The sequence below is a fragment of the Sus scrofa genome, chromosome 13 (assembly GCF_000003025.6).
Source record: "Sus scrofa isolate TJ Tabasco breed Duroc chromosome 13, Sscrofa11.1, whole genome shotgun sequence".
Lineage (NCBI taxonomy): Eukaryota > Metazoa > Chordata > Mammalia > Artiodactyla > Suidae > Sus > Sus scrofa.
In genome coordinates, this window is record NC_010455.5 from 146,218,860 (window position 1) to 146,232,822 (window position 13,963).

The window sequence follows — 13,963 nt, forward strand, 5'->3', positions numbered from 1 at the left end:
GAAGCCATACTTTTGGATGAACTGCCTTCCAGAGTGACGTATCTCTTCTGCCGTATTCCATTGGTCACACAGACCAGCCCTATACCAGCCTGTTACAGTGTGGGAGGGGTGTTATCTGGAAATTATTTATACCCAGAGGTAGGGATCAATGGACCTGGTTACCATGTTATGCTTGGAGAAAATATTGGACTTTGTTGACAACTAAGGCAGGAAAGTTGGAAAGGTTCTATAAATCTTAATCTTTGAAGGGCTTAATTTCCTAAAAAAGGGTTAGAAAACACTGCACTTTACCATTATTCAGAATGTTAAATAGGGGATGGGTCTAAAAGTTACACTTCTATGGTTGAGTTTTCAGCTAAGTGGGTTTGTGTACTAATCTGTCTCCCAGGTTGGTGCTTTTCTAGTTGTGTGATTTGAATATTCCTGGCAAGTTAGATACTGCTAAGAGTAGCAGTGGTGAACCTATGATCATTTTTTTCAGGGAATAAATCATATGGCAGAGAGTCCTAAATTGACTGGACTTCTTTCCACTGCTGTAGTACAGAAATTTAGTCCTAGTTTAAGATACAGCCAAGTAACATATGGAAAAAAGGACATGAGGCAGATTTTTCAATGTAGTTGTAATTACCTGATAGAACGTGGTTCCTGGGTTATTGCCAGATCGTCAAGGTTTTTTTCTTTTTCTTTTTTGTTTTTGTTTTTGTTTTTGTTTTTTTGTTCCATTTGTCTGTTTTAGTTCTTGTAACAGATAGGACTTAGTACAGAGATTTGGTCAAAGGATGTACCCACAGTGGCTCAGGCGCTGATACTAAGGAAGTGAAAAAGATGGGCATGACCCTGCCCTGGTGATCTTAACAGGTAGGGAACAAACATTACAGTACTTCAATTGCTATGAGGTACTGTGTTGGAGTGGGAGGTATGATACATTTTACAGAATTTTGAAGAAAAAATCATTTTTTACTTTCGTTCTCAATACAAAATGAATTATTATTGTTAATACTGTTCTTTTTGTACCTAGGAGAAGGGGGAGAAAAGATAATCACTGTGAAACTTTGGAACTGAAAAGATATATCAGCAACATTTCAGTATAGAACCAACTAAGTTTAATAAAAGCTAGACACAAGTATCAGGAGCATACCGTCAACACTCACCACCTAGATCATGGAAAACTAACGTATTCACAATGATCACAAAGGAGAGGTTAATTTAGTAAGCTATAATTTATACAAAATATGAAGTTTCTTTGAACCTTAATTAATGGAAAAGATAAAGTGATATACGAGAATTGTGGATGTAAAGAATATATAATGCCTATAAAAATGTCTGCAAAACAGTTTTTAAAAGCCTATTAGCATGTCGTCCTGGAAAGTTTAAAAAAATCACAAAAAAATAGATCAAATTTAACATTACAAATGTGTATTTAAAAAGGAACAGAATTTTCCATTAAGACAAATTTTGTTTAAAGGATTCATCTAAGAAAAAGGAAATTTAATGAAAAGGGTACTCTTAAAAAGGGCTTTAGTTTTCCCTAAATGATCAGAATTTTGTGTACCAGGAGGCCTGACCATAAGGTCTTGTATGGATTCATTCATTACTGTATAACACATTGAAAAGTTACCATGTAGCTAACACTATGATTGATGCTTTTATTCAAGTTATTTAATTCATGAAATAGTCTGTGGTAGGAACTCCATTTTACAGTTTGAGAAAACAGATTTAAAGACGGTAATTTTCTCGAGTTCACAAGTAGTTAAGGGGTTGGTCTGGGATTGGTTAAGTTGAGGGAAACCACGTAGAGTAATGTTCACAATAAATAGATGGAAGCAAACAAAATTCTGAGTAATAAGGGGAAGCTTAAAATAAATCTCAATGTTACCCAGTTGTTAAAAATTAGCAATACAATTTTTGTGTGTGTGTGTCTTTTTGCCTTTTCTAGGGCCACTCCCACGGCATATGGAGGTTCCCAGGCTAGGGGTCTAATAGGAGCTGTAGCCGCTGGCCTACCCCAGAGCCACAGCAACTCGGGATCCGAGCCGCGTCTGCAACCTACACCACAGCTCATGGCAACGCCGGCTCCTTAACCACTGAGCAAGGCCAGGGATCGAACCCTCAACCTCATGGTTTCTAGTCGGATTTGTTAACCACTGAGCCATGACAGGAGCTCCAGCAATACAATTAAGGTAAGATATAAAACTACACAACAAGGACTAGGGGGATGAATAGAAAACAAATTGCAAGATTGAAGCTAAATACAACTATATTGATTATTTCATTGCATCTAAATAGTATAACCAAAAGGCAGGTTTTTTTCATACTGAATATTAAAAAAAATGCTACATATAAGAAACCCACTTTTGAAAAATTAAATTGTAGTTCATTTACAGTGTGCCAATTTCTGCTGTACAGCAAAGTAACTCAGTCATACATATATATACATTCTTTTTTAAAGTGTATTAATTTCCATCATGGTCTATCCTAGGAGCTTGGTTATAGCTCCCTCTGCTATACAGTAAGATCTTAGTGTTTATCCATTCTAAATGTATAGTTTGCATCTACTAGCCCCAAACTCCCCAGTCCGTCCCACTCCCTTCTCTTCTGTGTCAACCATAGGTCTGTTCTCTATGTTGTGCCTCTGTGTCTGTTTTGTAGATAGGTTCATTTGTGCCATATTTTTAGAATCTGTGTATAAATCTTACCATATGGTATTTATTTTTCTCTTTCTGACTTATTTCACTTAGTATGATAATCTCTAGCTAGGTCCATCCATGTTGCTGCAGAAAGCATTATTTTGTTCTTTTTTATGGCTGAGGGATTAAACCAAAGCTGTTAGATTAAACCAAAGTGCTTAAAAGATACTTTATAGCATTAAATGTATGTATGAGATCTTTCTTTCCCCTTGAAGTATAGATGCACAACAAAGTGATAGAGATATGTTTGGTTATTTTCCAGTATAGGTTATTACAATATATATATAGATGCACAACAAAGTGATAGTTACATGTTTGATTATTTTCCAGTATAGGTTATTACAAGATATTGAATATAGATCCCTTTCCTGAGCAGTAAATAGTTTTTGCTTGTATATGAGATCTTGAGTGAAAGATCTAAGTTTTTACCTTAAGAAACCAGAAAAAGCCAGTTAAGCCTAAAAGTAAGCTGAAGGAAGGAAATTATAAAGAGCAGAAAGCCATAAAATTGAAACCAGTAAGAATAGAAATACTAAATGAAACCAAAAGCTATTTCTTTGAAAAAATAAAATTGATAGACCTCTCTGCTATCCAGACTGACTCTTCTCTGACCCGCTGCACAGAAGACACAAATTACTGACATCAGTAACTACAGAGAGGACATCACTATAGCACTTAAAAAGATGATAAAGGAATATTGCAAACATTTATTTAATAAATCCAAACAAAGTGACATGGACACTTTTTTTTTGAAAGACCTGAGTCACTCATGTCACCCAAAAAGAAAGTCTAGCAGTTCTTCAAAAGTTTAAACGTAAGAGTCACAATATGACTCAGCAATTTCATTCCTAGGTATATAATTTCAAGAGAAAATGTCTACACAAAAACTTGTATGTGAGTGTTCATAGCAGTATTACCCATAATAGCCATAGAGTAAATGCAACCCAAATATCCACACTGGTGAACTGATAAACAATATTCAGCAACAATAGGTGAATTATATGTATGTAAGTTATATCTTAATAAATCTGCTACCAAAAAAGTTTTTAAAAAAAAGTAACTTGAATTGACTTATGTGTAGGAAAGAAATTAAATTTGTAGTCAAAATCCTTCCTACAAAGAAAATTTCAGTCCCAAATGGTTTCTCTTGTGAATGCTATTAAATATTTAAGGAAGAAATAATATCAATTCTGCACTCTTTAAGAAATTAGAGAAAAGAATATTGCCTGACTCAGGCGAATAGCATTATACCGGTACCAAAATCAGACAAAGACATTACAAGAAAGCAGTAGACAAGTTTCCTTAGTAATTTTCTCATTAGATGCAGAAAAAAAATCAATACACATTCATGATTAAAAACTTGACAGGAGTTTGAGTTGTGGCTCCGTAGTTAACAAACACGATTAATATCCATGAGGACGAGGGTTCTATCCCTGGCCTTGCTCAGTGGATTAAGGATCTGGTATTGCCATGAGCTGTGATGTAGGTCAAGGACTCTGCTCTGACCCCTCGTGGCTGTAGCTGTGGTATAGGCTGGCAGCTACAGCTCCAATTCCACCCCTAGCTTGTAAACCTCCATGTGCTTCAGGTGCAGTCCTAAAAAGAAAAAACAAACTTAAGTGACAAAGGAATATAAAGGAACTTAACTTAGAAAGGGCATCTATAAAAAGCCTACAGCTGCTATTATACTTAGTAAAAAACTGGATGCTTTATAGGCAAGTTTGGGAAGAAGGCAAGAATAACTGCTCTCGCCACATCTATACAATATTGCACTGGAAGCCCCAGCCGGTCCAATAAAACAAGAAAATAATAAGCATGCAAACTGGATAGAAAAAAAGAAAATGGTCTTTACAGATAACATAATGAAAGTACTAGAACTCAAAAATGAGTGTAACAAGGCCACAGGATGTCAATTGTATTTCCAGCTATTAAAATTAGAAATTTAAATTGGATGATATTTACAATAGCATAAATGTATGAGGTATCCCAGAGAAAATTTAGCAAAATATATGCAAGACCTGTATACAGAAATCTATAATACACTCCTAAGAGAAAAAAATTTACTGTAGAGTTGATTGACAATGTTGTAATTTCTGTACAACAAAGTATTCAGATGTGTGTGTGTGTTACATCCATTCTTTTTCAGTTTCTTTGCCCATGTAGATTATCACAGAATATTGTGTAGAGTTCCCCGTGCTATGCAGCAGTTCCAATCACTCAGTATACCACAGTGTGCATATATGTGCCAATCCCAATTCTGAATCCATCCTTCCCCCAAACTGCTTCCTTTGGTACAGTTTTGTTTTCCAAAGTCAATGAGTTTGTTTCTGTTCTGCAAATAAGTTCATTTGTGTCTTTTTTTAAGATTCTACATATAAGTGATATTATATGATGCTTGTCTTTATCTGACTTCACTGACTATGATAATCTCTAGGTCCATCCATGTTGCTGCAAATGGCATTATTTCATTCTTATGGCTGAGTAATATTCCATCGTGTATATATGTACTGCATCTTCTTTACTCATTCCTGTCAATTTAGGTTGCTTCCAGGTCTTGGCTATTGTAAATAGTGCTGCATTGAACATTAGGGTGCATGTGTCTTCTCTCTCTCTTTCTGTTTAGGGCTACCCCTGTAGCATATGGAAGTTTCCAGACTAGCGTTCTGATGGGAGCTGCAGCTGCCGGCCTATGCCACAGCCACAGCAACACCAGATCCGAGGAACATCTTCAATCTATGCCAAGACTTGTGGCAACACCATATCCTTAACCCACTGAGTGAGGCCAGGGGTTGAATCCACATTCTCATGGATGCTAGTCAGATTCTTAACCCACTGAACCACAGTGGGAGCTCCCTGCATGTATATTTTCAAATTATGTTTTTCTCCAGATAGATGCCCAGGAGTGGGATTGCTGGATCATATGGTAGTTCTATTTTTAGTTTTTTTGAAAAACCTCCATACTGTTTTCCATAGTGTTTGTACCAATTTACATCCCCACCAACAGTGTAGGAGGGTTCCCTTTTCTCCACACCCTCTCCAGCAGTTAAAGATCCAAATAAATGGAGAGAACGCATTCATGAATCCAAAGATTCAATATTAAGTTGTAATTTCTCTCCAAATTGAATTATAAATTCCAGTCAGAAATTTATCTGGCTTTTTACAAAAGCTTGCCAAGCTTAAGTCTATATGGAAATGCAAAGGACCGAGAATAAAACTTTAAAAAAAAAAAAAAAACAAGAAAATTGAAGGACTTATACTACCTGACTTCAAGACTTATAAAAGCTGCAATGATCAAAACAGTGTCTTATTGGTGTTAAGATCAACGAATAGTCCAATGGAACAGAATACAGTCCAGAAATAACAATTGCACATGTATAGTCAATTGATTTTTGCCCAAGGTACAAAGACAACTCAGTGGAGGAGGGATGGTCTTTCAGTTGGTGTTTGAAAAATTGAATTTCCCAATACAAAAGAATTTTTGATCCATAATTCCACAGTATACAATAATTGATTTAAAATGTACCATGGGAATTCCTGCCATGGCTCAGTGGTTAACGAACCTGGCTAGTATCCATGAGGACTTGGGTTGGATCCCTGGCCTCCCTCAGTGGGTTAAAGTTCTTGTGCTGCCAGTGAGCTGTGGTGTAGGTTGCAGATTGTATCCCACATTGTTGTGGCTGTGGTGTAGGCTGGCAGCTGCAGCTCAGATTTGACCCCAACCTGGGAACCTCCATATGCCATGGGTTCGACCCTAAGAGTAAGTAAGTAAATACATAAATAAAATGTGCCATGGATCTAGGAAGTTGGGTTAGGAACATAACTAGTATCCATGAGTTGGATATTTACCCAATTATTACCCAAGGAAAATGAAAGCATACAAAATTTGGTACACAGATGTTCTAGCATCTTTATTTTTATTAGTCCCAAACTGCAAACAGGAGTTCCTGTTGTGGCAAAACGAGAATGAAGGTGTCTCTACAGCAGCAGGGTTTGATCCTGGGCCTGGAGCAGTGTGTTTAAGGATCCAGCGTTGTAGCACAACTTTGACTGGGTTTCACTCCCTGGCTGGAAACTCCATATGCTGCAGAGCAGTCATTTCAAAGCAAAACAAAAACAAACTTAACTACAAAAAAAACCCCAAAAGAAAAGCAAAACTGCAAACAATCCAAATATCCACCTATGTGAATATATATTATATATCTATATGATTTAATACTACTTAGCAAAAGCTAATGAATTATTGATTCCACAAAGTGGATGAATCTCAAGAAAGTATTCTGAATGAAAGAAGATACACACACAAAAAAAGTATAAGGCTAGTGTTCTGATGGGAGCTGCAGCTGCCGGCCTATGCCACAGCCACAGCAACACCAGATCCGAGGCACGTCTTCAATCTACAAGTATAAGTGGAAATGTTCCATTTATATAAAATTCTAGAAAATGAAATGAATGTGTAGTGACAGAAAGTCAAAATAGTGGTCGCCTGGAGGACAGGATGAGAGCAAGGGGAAAGAGTGCATGAGGAGGATGAGGAAAACAATGCAGAATAGATAAGCTCATTTTTTATTTTGAAGGTGGTGCCACGTTGCACCGTTTTTTTTTTTTTTAATTTTAAAATTTTTTGGTTTTTTAGGGCCGCACCTGTGGCATATGGAGGTTCCCAGGCTAGGGGTCGAATCAGCTGTAGCAGCCAGCCTATGCCACAGCCACAACAATGCGGGATCCAAGCCGCAGCTGCGATTTACACCACCACTCACCAGCAATGCCACATCCTTAACCCACTGAACAAGGCCAGGGATCGAACTCACATCCTCATGGATACTAGTCAGATTTGTTTCTTCCAAGCCGCAACAGGAACTCCACATTGCACATTTTAAATATGTTCAGTTTATTGAAGGTCATTTATACTTCAAGAAAGCAATTTTGGTCTTTTTTTCCCCTATGATACAGACTTGGTGAAAATATTTGCATAACATATATCTGAGAAAGAACTTTTATCCAAAAGATATAAAAAGCTTTTACAACTCAATATAAGACAAGCAACCTACTTTTAAAATGGGCTAGGAGTTCCCATTGTGGCTCAGCGGAAACTAATCTGACTAGTACCCATGAGGACACAGGTTCGATCCCTGGCCTCTCTTAGTGGGTTAAGAATTCAGCATTGCTGTGAGCTGTGGTATAGATCACAGATGCAGCTCAGATCTGGTTTGCTGTGGCTGTGGTGTAGGCCGGCAGCTAAAGCTCCTATTCAATCCCTAGCCTAGGAACTTCCATATGCCACTTGAGCGGCACTAAAAAGCAAAAAAAAAAAAAAAAAAAAAAAAAAAAAAAAAAAAAAAATCGCAAGAGACCACTTCACATCCACTATAAAGGCTAGAATTTAAAAGACTGACAATATTAAGGGTTGGTGATTATACAGAACACCTGGAATTCACATATTTATTGATATAAAATGCAAAATACTACAAACATTTGCCCATTCACTTATACCACCATTCATTTCTGAAATCTGAAAAGAAAACGCAAGCATGGAGCCTCTCTCATCCCGCTCACATTTGGGAGTCAGGGCACTGCCTGAGCCCACCCACTGCCCCATTGGGCCTGGCTGGGCTTCCTGTTGAGAAGAGGGGTGCTTATACCTCCTGCCCTTGTACCCCATCAGACTCCAGATGCAGAGGTCCCCAGGAAGGAGGCACACTGCAGCCCTTGCCTTGGAGAGCAGGGAGGGGGGCACATTGCCTATACCCCAGAGGTGCCCCTGCAGCCCTGGGCCAGGCCCTCCACTCTTGGCCACTCCCATTCTGGCTGTCAGCGGCCCCCTCCTCTAGTCATTCATCCCCAGGAATAGGAAAAAAGAGCTGTCAGGAAATGGAACTGGGAATACAAGCAAAGGTTTGTAAGTCATGCAAACAGCCTTTTGGAACCCCTGAAGGATCTTAAGTATATGGGTGAAAATTAGATTTACTTGAGCCTTGTGAAAAATGGACTTGGCCTAGAGGCAGGGAGACAAGTTTCACTTGGCCACCATATTTTATCATTAGTCAGCTAGTCCAAAATGGGCCTGGTGCGATTATTTGATAACATTCTCTCATATCTAGAGCAGTAAACCAATGTCGAATAGGCAAAGTCAATGAAAAGATCTATGTATGGTTGGAATTTGGGTTTCAGTAAGGAATGAAGATGAATTTTAAAAGCTAACATCCAGACCTTTCTGTTGTTGTTTTCTTTTTTCTTATTTTTTAACATTCCCCCTTCCCCCCCATGCCACCACCACATATGGAGCTCCGGGGCCAGGGATCAGATCCCTGCAGTCTCAATCTTTGCTGCAGCTGGAGCAACGGTGAATCCTTAAACTCACCATGCCAGGCTAGTGATCAAACCTGTATCCCACCACTACGGATGCCACAGAACCCTTTGGGCCACAGCAGGAACTCCATCGTTTTATTTTTTAATTTTAATTTTAATTGAAGTATAGTTAATTTATAATGTTTCAGATGTACAGCAAAATGATTCTCATATGTATATATATTTCAGAATCTTTTCCATTATTATTATTACCAGATATTGAGTGCTATTTAGTAGACTCCTGTTGTTTATTTTATATATAGTAGTGTGTATCCGTTAATCCCGAATTCTCTATTTATCCCTCCCCCTCATACCTTTATCAAATAGAAATTTATTTAATACCTCTAAATTGTGTGTGAAAGGTATTAACATACGTTTTCAATAGTGTTCCAAAGAAACTCAAAGTCTGTTTTCTGAACCATCAAAACTATATGTGTTATTTTACTTTAGCTCAAGGCATTCTAGTTGTTTAGAAAAATCATACATCCCCTAGATATGATATTTACTAACCAGAATAACTTTTAAGCCAGAATACCATATATATATATATATATATATATATATTTTTTTTTTTTTTTTTTTTTTTTTTTTTTGTCTTTTCTGGGGCCTCACCCACGGCATATGGACGTTCCCAGGCTAGGGGTCTAATCGGAGCTGTGGCTGCCGTCCTATGCCAGAGCCACAGCAACGCGGGATCCGAGCAGCGTCTGGGACTTACACCACAGCTCAGGGCAACGCTGGATCCTTAACCCACTGAGCAAGGCCAGGGATCCAGCCCATCATGGATACTAGGCGGGTTCGTTAACCACTGAGCCATGACGGGAACTCCAGAATACCTTATACTCTGATCACGGTGGAAATTATTTCCTACAGCTAGACATGCTAATACTATTCAATTTCTTGGAGATGCTATATTAGCATTACTATCAGGCTCCAAACCCTAGGGTCTTTCTCACTCTGCAGCTTTGAGTGTGCCAAATGCATTCAGAGGTTAATTAGAAGGTCATATGCTGAGATGCAAGATGTAAAGAAAATTTCCAGACTGTTTATAGTGCCATCACTTATAAGTAACACTAACGACCTTCTGTTTCATCATAGCTTTTCAAATGCTGTACAGACGTAATATGCAGTTACTATTTAACTTCACAGTTTCCCCCAGTACAAGGTCAGCTTCCTCTGTACACAGGCTCACTATGCCATATGCTCTGTATGCACCTTCTAGAAATTACCTGGTCTAGCCCCTGGACTAGTAAAGATCTGGGACATTTCCAAATCTGGTGGTGGTAACACGTGGAAATCTTTCGCCACCACTAGGTGGAGGACACCTGTTTCGGGAGAGGAGGGGTTATGAAGTATCAAATGACACCAGGAAAAGGGAGTTGTGATCACGGTTCCGGGATCCCAAACCCATGAGGACCCTCAGGTCTCCATTCTAACACCTGCGGCTCTACCTCCCAGATCTAGGTCTCTAGGAACACAAGCTTGAACTTCCAAACCCCATCTCTTAACGCCACATACTCTCTTCCCCCAGCTAGAAGGCCCTCGGGACATTTCTGAACACGGTTCGCAGGAATCTGTCTTTGTGGCAAATGAAAAATGACAGATAACCACAGCCAACAAATCTGAGTAGTGTCAGGTCGACAACAATCTTCCAGTGAAAAGGCTGTCGGAGACGTCTGCATTCTCTTCTTTCTTCCCCACCTCCGGTTACGAGGCAACACATTCCGCCTTCCTGTTCTCCAGGCTAAGAGAAGCTCTCTAATCGTCCTTGCAAGCCTTCCTTGCCCTCTTCCTTGTCAGTTTTTCCTCTTCCAAACTCCTACTAAAGACGTGGAAAGCAGACCAGAGAACAGGATATACAAAGAAGTTTCTTAAAACACCCTTTTCTAGGTTCTCAAGGCGTCCCCTTTAAGGAACCAGGCCCACCTCTTTCCCATTCACCTACTGGCTTTCCGTCCTGCTCATCACTCTACCCTTAAGAATATTTCCTGTCCCTTCAACCCAACTTGTACACCTCCCGCCCCCCGCCCCTCAGCCCGGTCCTCCTCATTGGGCGGCCCGAAGCCCGTTCGCTCTTCAGTTTTCCCTCCACCTCCTCCCGCCCTCTAGCATAGCGCAACGGCGTTTCGGGTTCTGATTGGCTACCACTGCAGCCTCCCCGGGGTCCGGTTGGTGGGCTGAGTGGCAGGGGCGGGACCGCAGTGCATCCAGGGTAGGCTGTTCACGTGTCGAGCGGCAGCCGCGGGAGGGGTGGGGAGGGACGGGGAGGGGCGGGGGGAGGGGGGCTGGGAAAGTTGAGGCCGCGCTGCCGCCGGGTCTCCGGCCTTGAGGGCTCGGGCTCGCAGCGGCGGCGGTGGCCGCAGGAAGAGGTGGCGGGGCGGGGGGAGAGGAGGGCTTGGGCCCGCGCTCCCCCAGCCCCAGAGGAGCAGGCGGCGGCCGCGGACGGAGAGATTCGCCCGGGCGGTCGGACACTCCTGCCGAACCCGCTTGGGATCATGACCCAGGCGGAGGTCGCAGCCGCCGCCGCCGCGGCCGAGACCACGCAGCCCGCGGGTGAGTGACTGCGGGAGGGGGCCGCTGACAGCCGGGGCGGGGGGCGGAGGCCGGGGCAGCGGGGGCGGCTCCGGGGGGCGGCTCCGGGCTCTGCTCCACCCACCCCCTCCCTGCTCCCGGAGGCGAAGGCTGCGCAAAGTGTGCCTTCTTCCTGGGGACCCCTGCGTGCAGAGCCTTGTGGGGCGCGAGCGCGGAAGGTGCGCGCGCCCCTCTTCTCCCCGACCTACCGGTTCCCCTGCCCCCTGGTGCCGGGCCCGTGAGGGGCTTGCGCTGCGGCGCGACCCCCAGATGCGCGCGAGGCGAAGGAGGCTCCACGCTGCCCCGGGTGCATAAAGAGCTGGGCATCCAGGTTCACACCGGATGGCCTTTGCCTGCCTCCTTCACCTTTTCCTGTCTCCTCATTCCCTCTTTCCTTGCCTTCCGAATTTCCTTCGGACCCACTGGTCAGACTCATGTGACTTGCTTTTTAACTCTCACCCCTATGTCGAGAGTTGCGTCTTCTTTCTAGAAGCTTTTCTTTTCCTTTCTGAGTAGGAGCGGTCAAGCGAATGGCCAACTCTTGAGATTTAGTTCTAGATTTATGAGGAAATATTTGTGGACTCTTGTTCTTTTTAACATCGTGATTGTCGGGTTCTCGAATTCTCACTGCCCCCTTCGCCCCCACTATAGTTACCCTGGGATATGGTCCCTCGAATATATTAACTTTATCTGGAAATAAGAGACTGCTCAAACCTCTATGTGGGATCCCAATAGAAGCTTCCAACTTATGTTCTCATGCCATTTTTACAATTAGGTAGATGTATTGACGTGACACCATACAAAACAAGACAGTTTGGATTAACTTAAGTTTGCATAAAAAAGAGAGTTGTTCACTTATAAACAATGTACAGAGTTCTTGAATAAACCCTTCCTTGAGCAACAAGGATTCTGAAGCCGATTTGTACCATTGACTCTTCTTGAAAAACAAGCAAGCAAACGAACCTGCTCTTTGAAGGAAGTGTTACAGGCTGTAACACTCTAATCATCTTGATGACTTTTTCCTCCTACACGGGACAGTATGGTACAGAGTTGCCATGCTGGATACATTTGTTATTTCCCTTTATTTGTGAAGTACTTTAAAAGTATTTGTTACAAAATAAGCAAAATACTTTGTAATCATGGCACTTCTGAAACCAGGAACAGTATCCTGTCTCAGGAGCAGTGTAAAAAAATGAATACTTAATCTTACATTTTGCTCTAGTCTAAGCAATATAACTTTTGTATACATAGGTCTTATATTCCACATTAAAAGAAAGTTTTGTAAAATCCAGACATAGATGCTGCCTAGAACATTCCTTAATATTAAAGCACCACATTGCATGGACTTAGAGCAGCATAGGATTGAAATAATTACTTGCTAAATGAGTTGTCTCTGGGACATCTTGGAAATAATATTCCAAAGTCGTAGACCGTGCAGTTAATGAAACATGAAAGAGAAATTGATGGGCCGCTTTCCTGTTTTCAAAGCTTAGTATTGTCGACAAGGGAAAAGAAACACTAAGAAAACTGAGATTGTTTAACTCAGGTTAGAAGATAAGCTTCAATAGGCAATCAACTCAAAATTGTTGCTTATAAACAGGATCTGAAATCCTGCATAGGTCTTAACCCTGTCTATCATGCCTTGCCTTTCTATCCTTTAACCCAAGCATTCTCAGTCTGGACTGTATAGTAGAATCATCTTATGCGCTTTTTACATTTTAATGCTCAGGCTGCTCCCTCCAGAGATTCTCTTACTTTTGATATGGGGTGAATTCAGCCACAGATTTTTTTTTTTCTTTTTCATCCCCATACTTTTTTTTTTTTTTTTTTTTTGTCTTTTTGCCATTTCTTGGGCTGCTCCCGCGGCATATGGAGGTTCCCAGGCTAGGGGTCGAATCGGAGCTGTAGCTGCCAGCCTATGCCAGAGCCACAGCAACGCAGGATCCGAGCCACATCTGCAACCTACACCACAGCTCCTGGCAACGCCGGATCGTTAGCCCACTGAGCAAGGGCAGGGATCGAACCTGCAATCTCATGGTTCCTAGTCAGATTCGTTAACCACTGTGCCACGACGGGAACTCCCACAGATATATTTTTAAAAGCTCCCCAGGTGTTTCTATTCAGCAGTCTGTGTTGAGAACTACTGTGTGTCTAGAACAAGGTCCAATCTGCTAGGCTTGTGTTCCTGCCACTTCTAAATGGGACTTTCACTCATATATCCAGCTTTCCCCCCGACTGCTTCCCAACATGATCTTCCTTGTGGTCCCACAGATACACAGTTCAGATCGCTGCTTTTGTTAATGACATTGGTCTGTCTCAGCATATGGGTGCTCCTATCTGTGCTCCCTCTCCCCAGCAAT

At 41.5% G+C, this 13,963-nt stretch overlaps 1 protein-coding gene across 3 annotated transcripts in view; it reads left to right on the forward strand.

Annotated features, from left to right (window-relative positions):
- The window catches only part of USF3 (upstream transcription factor family member 3), a 56,698-nt gene continuing 54,040 nt past the window's right edge, over nt 11,306–13,963 (forward strand). For 2 of the 3 annotated variants that reach the window (XM_013982422.2, XM_005670202.3), the window contains exon 1: nt 11,306–11,585. The gene's annotated coding sequence lies outside the window, so the exon portion shown is untranslated. 3 annotated transcript variants of the gene reach the window in all.